Raw genomic sequence first — 9,622 nt, 5'->3', positions numbered from 1 at the left:
GAGGGGGCACGGACACGAAGGAGCCGTGTGAGGGGGCACGGACACGAAGGAGCCGTGTGAGGGGGCACGGACACGAAGGAGCCGTGTGAGGGGGCACGGACACGAAGGAGCCGTGTGAGGGGGCACGGACACGAAGGAGCCGTGTGAGGGGGCACGGACACGTAGGAGCCGTGTGAGGGGGCACGGACACGTAGGAGCCGTGTGAGGGGGCACGGACACGTAGGAGCCGTGTGAGGGGGCACGGACACGTAGGAGCCGTGTGAGGGGGCACGGACACGAAGGAGCCGTGTGAGGGGGCACGGACACGAAGGAGCCGTGTGAGGGGGCACGGACACGAAGGAGCCGTGTGAGGGGGCACGGACACGAAGGAGCCGTGTGAGGGGGCACGGACACGAAGGAGCCGTGTGAGGGGGCACGGACACGAAGGAGCCGTGTGAGGGGGCACGGACACGAAGGAGCCGTGTGAGGGGGCACGGACACGAAGGAGCCGTGTGGGGAGGCACGGACACGTAGGAGCCGTGTGAGGGGGCACGGACACGAAGGAGCCGTGTGAGGGGGCACGGACACGTAGGAGCCGTGTGAGGGGGCACGGACACGTAGGAGCCGTGTGAGGGGGCACGGACACGAAGGAGCCGTGTGAGGGGGCACGGACACGAAGGAGCCGTGTGAGGGGGCACGGACACGAAGGAGCCGTGTGAGGGGGCACGGACACGAAGGAGCCGTGTGAGGGGGCACGGACACGAAGGAGCCGTGTGAGGGGGCACGGACACGAAGGAGCCGTGTGAGGGGGCACGGACACGAAGGAGCCGTGTGAGGGGGCACGGACACGAAGGAGCCGTGTGAGGGGGCACGGACACGAAGGAGCCGTGTGAGGGGGCACGGACACGTAGGAGCCGTGTGAGGGGGCACGGACACGTAGGAGCCGTGTGAGGGGGCACGGACACGAAGGAGCCGTGTGAGGGGGCACGGACACGAAGGAGCCGTGTGAGGGGGCACGGACACGAAGGAGCCGTGTGAGGGGGCACGGACACGAAGGAGCCGTGTGAGGGGGCACGGACACGAAGGAGCCGTGTGAGGGGGCACGGACACGAAGGAGCCGTGTGAGGGGGCACGGACACGAAGGAGCCGTGTGAGGGGGCACGGACACGAAGGAGCCGTGTGAGGAGGCACGGACACGAAGGAGCCGTGTGAGGAGGCACGGACACGAAGGAGCCGTGTGGGGAGGCACGGACACGAAGGAGCCGTGTGAGGAGGCACGGACACGAAGGAGCCGTGTGAGGGGGCACGGACACGAAGGAGCCGTGTGAGGGGGCACGGACACGAAGGAGCCGTGTGAGGGGGCACGGACACGAAGGAGCCGTGTGAGGAGGCACGGACACGAAGGAGGGACCCCTGTGAGGAGCTCCAGGGCGTCTGCAGGGGGCACTGAGCACCGTCTACCTAGCGGTGAGGGGCGCTGCCCAGGTTCCCTGCCCTCCCTTGTCAGCTTTGTGCCGGCCTCCTTCTCTGGGAGGGGCAATGGACAGTCCCCGTGTGAGGTAACGAGTCGAGAGAGGAAGAGAACACCCAAGAGAGCCGCCGACATATAAACCACAGGCGGAAGTTCTAGTGAGGAGACGTCGCCAGTCCCGGAGTCCTGATCGGTGCTGCCCGCTCCTGGCACTGCCCTGCGCTCACAGGTGGGTGCCCTGTACTGGGGGGCATGCCGGCACCTGGGAGTGTGTGCCGGCTCCCGGGCAGACAGGCAGTGATGAATGCGGGGCTGCTGCTGTCACCCTGTGTGAGGGCACATGCATAGATATATATATATTTATTAGTACAGAGGTGGATGTGATATGGGGAGCTAGGCTTCTTGTCTCCATTCCTTTCCCCCATAAGCCGGCATTACAAGGCGTCTAGTGTGGGTCCTCGGTGCTCTGGAGCAGGCGCTATTTGTTAGGCTGGCTTATATGGCGCCACACAGGACACTATAGGGGCTGATATCACCTGGTTTGTCAGTGTAAGGTCCCCCTTATGGCCAGAAGTAATGGGACACCTACACATTGCAGGACCTCCAGCTTCTAGGATAGATCCCATACTGAATCAATGTGCAGGAATATGGAGCGGACCTTGTGCAGCTCTCACAGATTTCCCTTTTCTGGGACTAATGGACCTACATGACCCCTGAAAAGCAGCCCCCCCCCATAGCATTATTCCTGCTCCACCAACCTTTACAGTTGGCACAGTGATCATGCATGTAATATTCCCCTGGCATTCATCAAGCCCAGACTCATCCATTATACTGCCTGGTAGAGCGGTGTCATTCATCACTCCAAAAATAAGTTTCCAGAGTCCAGTGCTGTCATGCCTTTCACCACTCCATCTCACACTTTGCATTGTGCTTGGTGATGTAAGGCGTGCATGCAACAGCTTGGCCGTGGAAGCACAGTTTTTTGCAGATGTTAGTGCCAGAGGAGGTTTGGAACTCTGCAGTTATTGAGTAGTCTGCAGAAGATTGGTGGCTTCTGCACTGTGCATATCAGCACTTAGAGGTTGGCTTCTACTTCTTTATTTATTTTACTGATTTAAATAGCGCCATTAATTCCATAGCACTTTCCAGACATCATCTGTCCCCATTGGGGATCAGAATCTAAATCCCCTATCAGTATGTCTTTGGAATGTGGGAGGAAATCTGAGAACCCGGAGGAAACCCACGCAAACACGGGGAGAACATACTAACTCCTTGCAGATGTCTTGATGACTTAAGGGCCTGTCACACTAAGCGATATCGCTAGCAATATCGCTATAACGACGATAGTGCTAGCGATATCGCTATGTGTGATACTTACCTCCGACCGCTCCCCCGCTGGTTATCGCTGATCGCGCGAGAACGTCCTGGACTTTTTCTCGTCGTCAGCTTCCTGCTGTGGAGAGACGAGCGACGCGTGGACGCGGGTGGAAGGACGCAGGATCGCCTCGTCCGACAGGTAAGTAGCGACCCCTGACCCCTGCGATATCGCTGGTGAGATCTGCCTGTGTGGCAGCTCACTAGCGACCACTTAGCGATGTACCAGCGATCCTGACCGCGTCATATCGTGGTCGGGATCGCTGGTGCATTGCTAAGTGTGACAGTACCTTTATCAGGCCACCAGTATCAGATTGGATGAGGTGAGAAACTGCATTCCTGCTGACCAGCCTTTATTTACTAGCAGAGGCCTGAAGTTCTCAGATGGTGCCAGATCACAGCAGCTCCATCAAAACTGTAGCGGCAGATATAGACAGAAGATGGACCTTGTGCAAGACCAGTTTATGGGCCCCTCTTTGTGTCTGTGACAGGACCGGTTTGCTGATTTGAAGGAGAAAATGTCCCCCCTTATCTCTTGGACCCCTGTACAGCTGAATGGGTTGCACCAATGATGTGTCCCCCCTAAGTGGCCTGGGTACTGCAGATCCACCACCTATTAAAGGGGATCTGCAGCAGGATTGTGCACAGTAATCTAGAGACAGTGTCAGGTCAGTGCCGTTATACTGATTATAATGATACCTTGGATGATGATATCTGTCTTGTGGCTGTTGTTTAATCTTTATTTCCAGTTTTGAGTTAATGATATGCTGGTGCCCCCGTGGCGGCCTATGGAGGGGTCTTCAAGTCATTTGGTGCTCTGATTAGGGATTCATCTGTATGGCTTCTGACAGGTCACTGATCCCTTAGTGACCTGCCCCCTACTTTACATAATGAATATTATATATAGCTTGGGGGGGGGGGGGACCCTTCTGCAGGTAGGTGATCGCGCCTGTGCTGCAGCCTGATCGCATATCTATTGTGCATATAATAGTTTTGTTTGTTTGATCTTATCCATATATTCATAAAAAAAAAAAAAAATTGTTTGTAAATGGCGCCTGCGCAGTAGCGCCATCTTGGAGAAGGAATTTTTTCTTTTTCTCTAGCAATATGGCGGCACCTGTGCAGTAGCAGCTATCTGATCACCAACAGCTATTACTGCGCAGGTGCGACTGGTGCCATTTTCAAATGGACTCTTTTTTTTTTTTTTTTTTTTTCTATGAATATAAGGATAAGATCAAACATAATAATTCTATGCTCAGTAGATATGCGATCAGGCTTAAGCGCAGGTGCCACAGCTGGCGTCTGCCTGCAGAAGAAGACTTTTTTTTCCCAAGCTATATATAATACTAGCTGAAGAGCCCTGCGTTGCTTGGGCATAGTAACTAACAACGGCTAGTTATAACAAATTCTAATGAATATATCTGAGTGTACTGTAGAGCAGGGTTCCCCAACTCCAGTCCTCAAGGCCCATCAACAGATCATGTTTTCAGTATTTCCTTAGTATTGCTCAGGTGATAATTGCTTCACCTGTGCAATACAAAGGAAATCCTGAAAACATGATCTGTTGGTGGGCCTTGAGGACTGGAGTTGGGGAACCCTGCTGTAGAGCACCGCATAGCCACATCCCACATCATCCTGTCAGTCAGAGCCACCAGACTACTTCCCCTAATATCCCACATCATCCTGTCAGCCAGAGCCACCGGACTACTACCCCCAATATCCCACATCATTCCGTCAGAGCCACCAGACTACTTCCCCTAATATCCCACATCATCCTGTCAGCCAGAGCCACCGGACTACTACCCCCAATATCCCACATCATTCCGTCAGAGCCACTGGACTACTACCCCTAATATCCTGCATCATCCTGTCAGCCAGAGCCATCGGACTACTACCCCTAATATCCCACATCATCCTGTCAGCCAGAGCCACCGGACTACTACCACTAATATCCCACATCATCCTGTCAGTCAGAGCCACCGGACTACTACCCCTAATATCCCACATCATCCTGTCAGCCAGAGCCACCGGACTACTACCCCTAATATCCCACATCATCCTGTCAGCCAGAGCCACCGGACTACTACCCCTAATATCCCACATCATTCCGTCAGAGCCACTGGACTACTACCCCTAATATCCCACATCATCCTGTCAGCCAGAGCCACCGGACTACTACCCCTAATATCCCACATCATCCTGTCAGTCAGAGCCACCGGACTACTACCCCTATTATCCCACATCATCCCGTCACAGCCGCCAGACTACTACCCCTATTATCCCATATCATCCCGTCAAAGCCACCGAACTACTACCCCTAATATCCCACATCATTCCGTCAGAGCCACTGGACTACTACCCCTAATATCCCACATCATCCCGTCAGCCAGAGCCACCGGACTACTACCCCTAATATCCCACATCATCCCGTCAGCCAGAGCCACCGGACTATTACCCCTAATATCCCACATCATCCCGTCAGCCAGAGCCACCTGACTACTACCCCTAATATCCCACATCATCCCGTCAGCCAGAGCCACCGGACTATTACCCCTAATATCCCACATCATCCCGTCAGCCAGAGCCACCTGACTACTACCCCTAATATCCCACATCATCCCGTCAGCCAGAGCCACCGGACTACTACCCCTAATATCCCACATCATCCCGTCAGCCAGAGCCACCGGACTATTACCCCTAATATCACACATCATCCCGTCAGCCAGAGCCACCGGACTACTACCCCTAATATCTCACATCATCCCGTCAGCCAGAGCCACCAGACTACTACACCTAAAATCCCACATCATCCCGTCAGCCAGAGCCACCGGACTACTACCCCTAATATCTCACATCATCCCGTCAGCCAGAGCCACCAGACTACTACACCTAAAATCCCACATCATCCCGTCAGCCTGGGGTCAGAACCAGAGCGCTGAGTGGAACGGTCCTAAGGCTAGTTTCACATTAGCGTTTTTTAGCGCTGCGCTTCGTGCGCAATAGAAACGCATGCAGAAAACGATCATGCATTTGCTTTTTTTAGGAGCATGCGTTTTAACCAGTTTCTAGCCATGTTAACTCTTAAAACACATGCGATTTTAAACGCAGGCATGCGCACACCTGCGTTCCCATAGACTGTAATGTGATTTTTTTTTTTTTTTTGCGCATTTCGTGCGCAAGCGTTTTTTTGACACGGGTTGGACGGACCAAAAATGCAGCAGGTTGCGTCCGGCGTGCCTAGGCGCACACTATAAAAAACAAACAAACCAAAAAAAAAAACGCATGCGCATGAAAACGCATGCAAACGCTAGACAGTAAACATAGGGGCATGGACGCGCATGATACGCTGCGCTAAAAACCGTTAATGTGAAAATAGCCTAATTTCCATACCAGGGATCCCTTTAATAGAAGCCTGGGGTCAGAATCAGAGCGCAGAGTGGATTTTCAACTTCCATAACGGGGATCCTTTAACCCCTTCATTACCCAGCCTATTTTGACCTTAATGACCTGGCCATTTTTTGCAATTCTGACCAGTGCCCCTTTATGAGGTAATAACTCAGGAATGCTTCAACATATCCTAGTGATTCTGAGATTGTTTTTGTGACATATTGGGCTTTGTTATTGGTAAATTTAGGTCGATAATTTTTGCGTTTGTGGAAAAAAAGCGGAAATTTGGCGAAAATTTCGCAATTTTGAAATTTAATTCTGTTAAACCAGAGTTATGTGACACAAAATAGTTAATAAAGAACATTTCCCACATGTCTACTTTACATCAGCACAATTTTGGAAATAATTTTTTTTTTTTTTTTTTGTTAGGAAGTTATAAGGGTTAAAAGTTGACCAGATATTTCTCATTTTTACAACAAAATTTACAAAGCCATTTTTTTAGGGACCACCTCACATTTGAAGTCACTTTGAGGGGTCTATATGGCAGAAAATACCCAAAAGTGACACATTCTAAAAACTGCACCCCTCAAGCTACTCAAAACTACATTAAAAAAGATTATTAACTCTTCAGGTGCTTCACAGGAACTAAAGCAAGGAAAAAATGGACATTTTAATTTTTCCAACAAAAATTTGCTTTTAGCATCAATTTTTTCATTTTTACATGGGCAACAGAATAAAATGGATCCTAAAATTTGTTGGGCAATTTCCCCTGAGTACACTGATACCTCATATGTGGTCATAAGCCACTGTTTGGGCACGGCAGGGCTCAGAAGGGAAGGAGCGCCATTTGACTTTTTGAATGGAAAATATGCTGGAATATTTAGTGGTTGCCATGTCACGTTTGGAGAGTCCCTGTGTGCCTAAACATTGGCGCTCCCCCACAAGTGACCTTATTTTGGAAACTAGACCCTCCAAGGGACTTATCTAGATGTGTGGTGAGCACTTTGAACCCCCAAGTGCTTCACAGAAGTTTATAACGCAGAGCAGTGAAAATAAAAAAATCTTTTTTTTTTCCTCAAAAATGATTTTTTAGCCCGCTATTTTTTTATTTTCACAAGGCTAACAGGAGAAATTGGACCACAAAAGTTGTGCAATTTGTCCTGAGTACACCGATACCCCATATGTTGCGGGGGAACTACTGTTTGGGTGCACGGCATGGCTCAGAAGGGAAGGAGCGCCATTTGACTTTTTGAATGGAAAATTAGCTCCAATTGTTAGCGGACACCATGTTGTGTTTGGAGAGCCCGTGTGCCTAAACTTTGGAGCTCCCCCACAAATGACCTCATTTTGGAAGCTAGACCCCCTAAGCAACTTATCTAGATGCATAGTGAGCACTTTGAACCCCCAGGTGCTTCACAGAAGCTTATAACGCAGAGCCGTGAAAATAAAAAATATTTTTTTCCTCAAAAAATTATTTTTTAGCCTGCTATTTTTTATTTTCACAATGGTAATAGGAGAAATTGGACCCCAAAAGTTGTTGTCCTGTTTGTCCTGAGTACGCTGGTACCCCATATGGGGGAACCACTGTTTGGGCACACGTCGGGGCTCGGAAGGGAAGTAGTGACGTTTTGAAATACCGACTTGATGGAATGGTCTGCGGGCGTCATGTTACGTTTGCAGAGCCCCTGATCTGCCTAAACAGTGGAAACCCCCCACAATTGACCCCATTTTGGAAACTAGACCCCCCCAAGGAACTTGCCTAGATGTGTGGTGAGCACTTTGAACCCCCAAGTGCTTCACAGAAGTTTATAACGCAGAGCCGTGAAAATAAAAAATTATTTTTTTTTCCACAAAAAATTTCATTGGTGAAATATTACAAATCGCTATGATTGGCTGTTAAAAGTGAAACAGCCAATCAGAGCGATTGTAGCCACGGAGGGGCTAAGCCACCCCCCTGGGTGAAGCACAAGGGGTACTGTATGTGCGGGTCGGATGACCTTTCAGTGACCCCGGTCACCCAACCCGCAGGGGGCTATGAATTCATGACGCCACATAGGCGTCGTGGGTCGGATTGGCACCAACTTTCATGACGCCTACCTAGCGTCAAAGGTTGGGAAGGGGTTAAGAAGGGCCTGCGGTCAGAATCAGAGCGCAGAATGGATTTGCCCTCACTTCCATACCGGGGATCCCATTGAGATGCCTGGGGTCAAAACCTTGCGCTGGATGGAATTGCCCTGACTTCCATATCAATGATCACTTTAAGAGGGGCCTGGGGTCAGAATCAGAGCGCTGGGGTATTTTCCCTAACTTCCATACCAGAGATCCCTTTAAAAGGGAAGATGTGCCTATGGGATGAAGGATGTGAGATGGGTATATGGGCACTGGACTATGGGATGAAGGATGTGTGATCAGTATATTGGCAGGGAGGGGGTGATTCATTTCGGTCATGTGCTCTCTGCTCCTTTCTGGGGGGCAGACAATGGCTGGGATCTTATGTTTCCGGGGATGCCAGATTTCTCCCACTCGGTCAGTGTCTGCTGAGGTGTCGTAGAAGGAGAAAACTGTTCCTCACGGCAAACAATCACAGCTCAACTTCTTTTAAACAGCTCTGGTGAAATCAAAGATGCTTCGTGATTGGTGATACACACATACATACATACATACATACATACATACATACATACATACATACATACATACATACATAATTTTATGTATATATAGATTCATTATGTAATCTAGGGGGCGGATCATTGAGGGATCAGTGATCTGTCAGCAGGCTGAATTATGAATACCTAATCAGAGCACAACATGAAGATCCCCGCACAGGTCGCCACGGAGCACAAGCGTATCATTAACTCAAAACTGAAAATAAACCACAAGACAGATTTCATCACCCACGTATCATTTTAATCAGTATAACGGCGCCGACCTGACACTGACTGTAGGTTACGGTGCACAATCCCGCTGACAGGTTCCCTTTAACTTGTATAGGGGTGGATTTACAGTCCACGGTCACTATGGAAATGACAGAGGCTGCTGTGTTCCGGCAGCATCTGAGAACAGCTGGCATAGGTAACATCTGATTGGCTGGGGTGCTGGGTGTCGCATCCTCACTGATAAGATATTTATGGCCCATTCTAAGGGTAGGGTCATTATTAAAATAGTAAAGCCAATAATTTAATGACCTCTCTGACTTTATGTAGTTTGTCACTTCATTCCTGAGTTAATAATAATCTTTATTATTCCTGAGTTGTGGTTCCAAAATCCTTTTAATTTTTCAATAATAGAACTTGTAGTTGATTGGGGGGGGGAATCTCACAAGCTGTCTTGTTGCATTGTCAATTCAGTAAACTCATTAGGATGGGACATTCTGTCCCAAATATCTGTTGGGGCAGACTGCATGGCTGG

General features: G+C 50.0%; 1 protein-coding gene across 3 annotated transcripts in view; it reads left to right on the top strand.

Moving 5' to 3' along the window:
- The first annotated feature begins 1,324 nt into the window (after positions 1–1,324).
- Positions 1,325–9,622, top strand: part of LOC141101101 (PDZ and LIM domain protein 5-like) — a 178,115-nt gene continuing 169,817 nt past the window's right edge. The window contains exon 1 of one of the 3 annotated variants that reach the window (XM_073589932.1): positions 1,325–1,679. The gene's annotated coding sequence lies outside the window, so the exon portion shown is untranslated. The remainder of the gene's footprint in view (positions 1,680–9,622) is intronic. The other 2 variants (XR_012234895.1, XM_073589934.1) reach the window with 2 other exon arrangements.

The sequence above is a fragment of the Dendrobates tinctorius genome, unplaced genomic scaffold (genome assembly GCF_039654945.1).
Source record: "Dendrobates tinctorius isolate UK_male_01 unplaced genomic scaffold, ASM3965494v1 ptg000011l, whole genome shotgun sequence".
NCBI classification, from domain to species: domain Eukaryota; kingdom Metazoa; phylum Chordata; class Amphibia; order Anura; family Dendrobatidae; genus Dendrobates; species Dendrobates tinctorius.
This window is presented reverse-complemented; position numbering and strand designations above follow the sequence as displayed.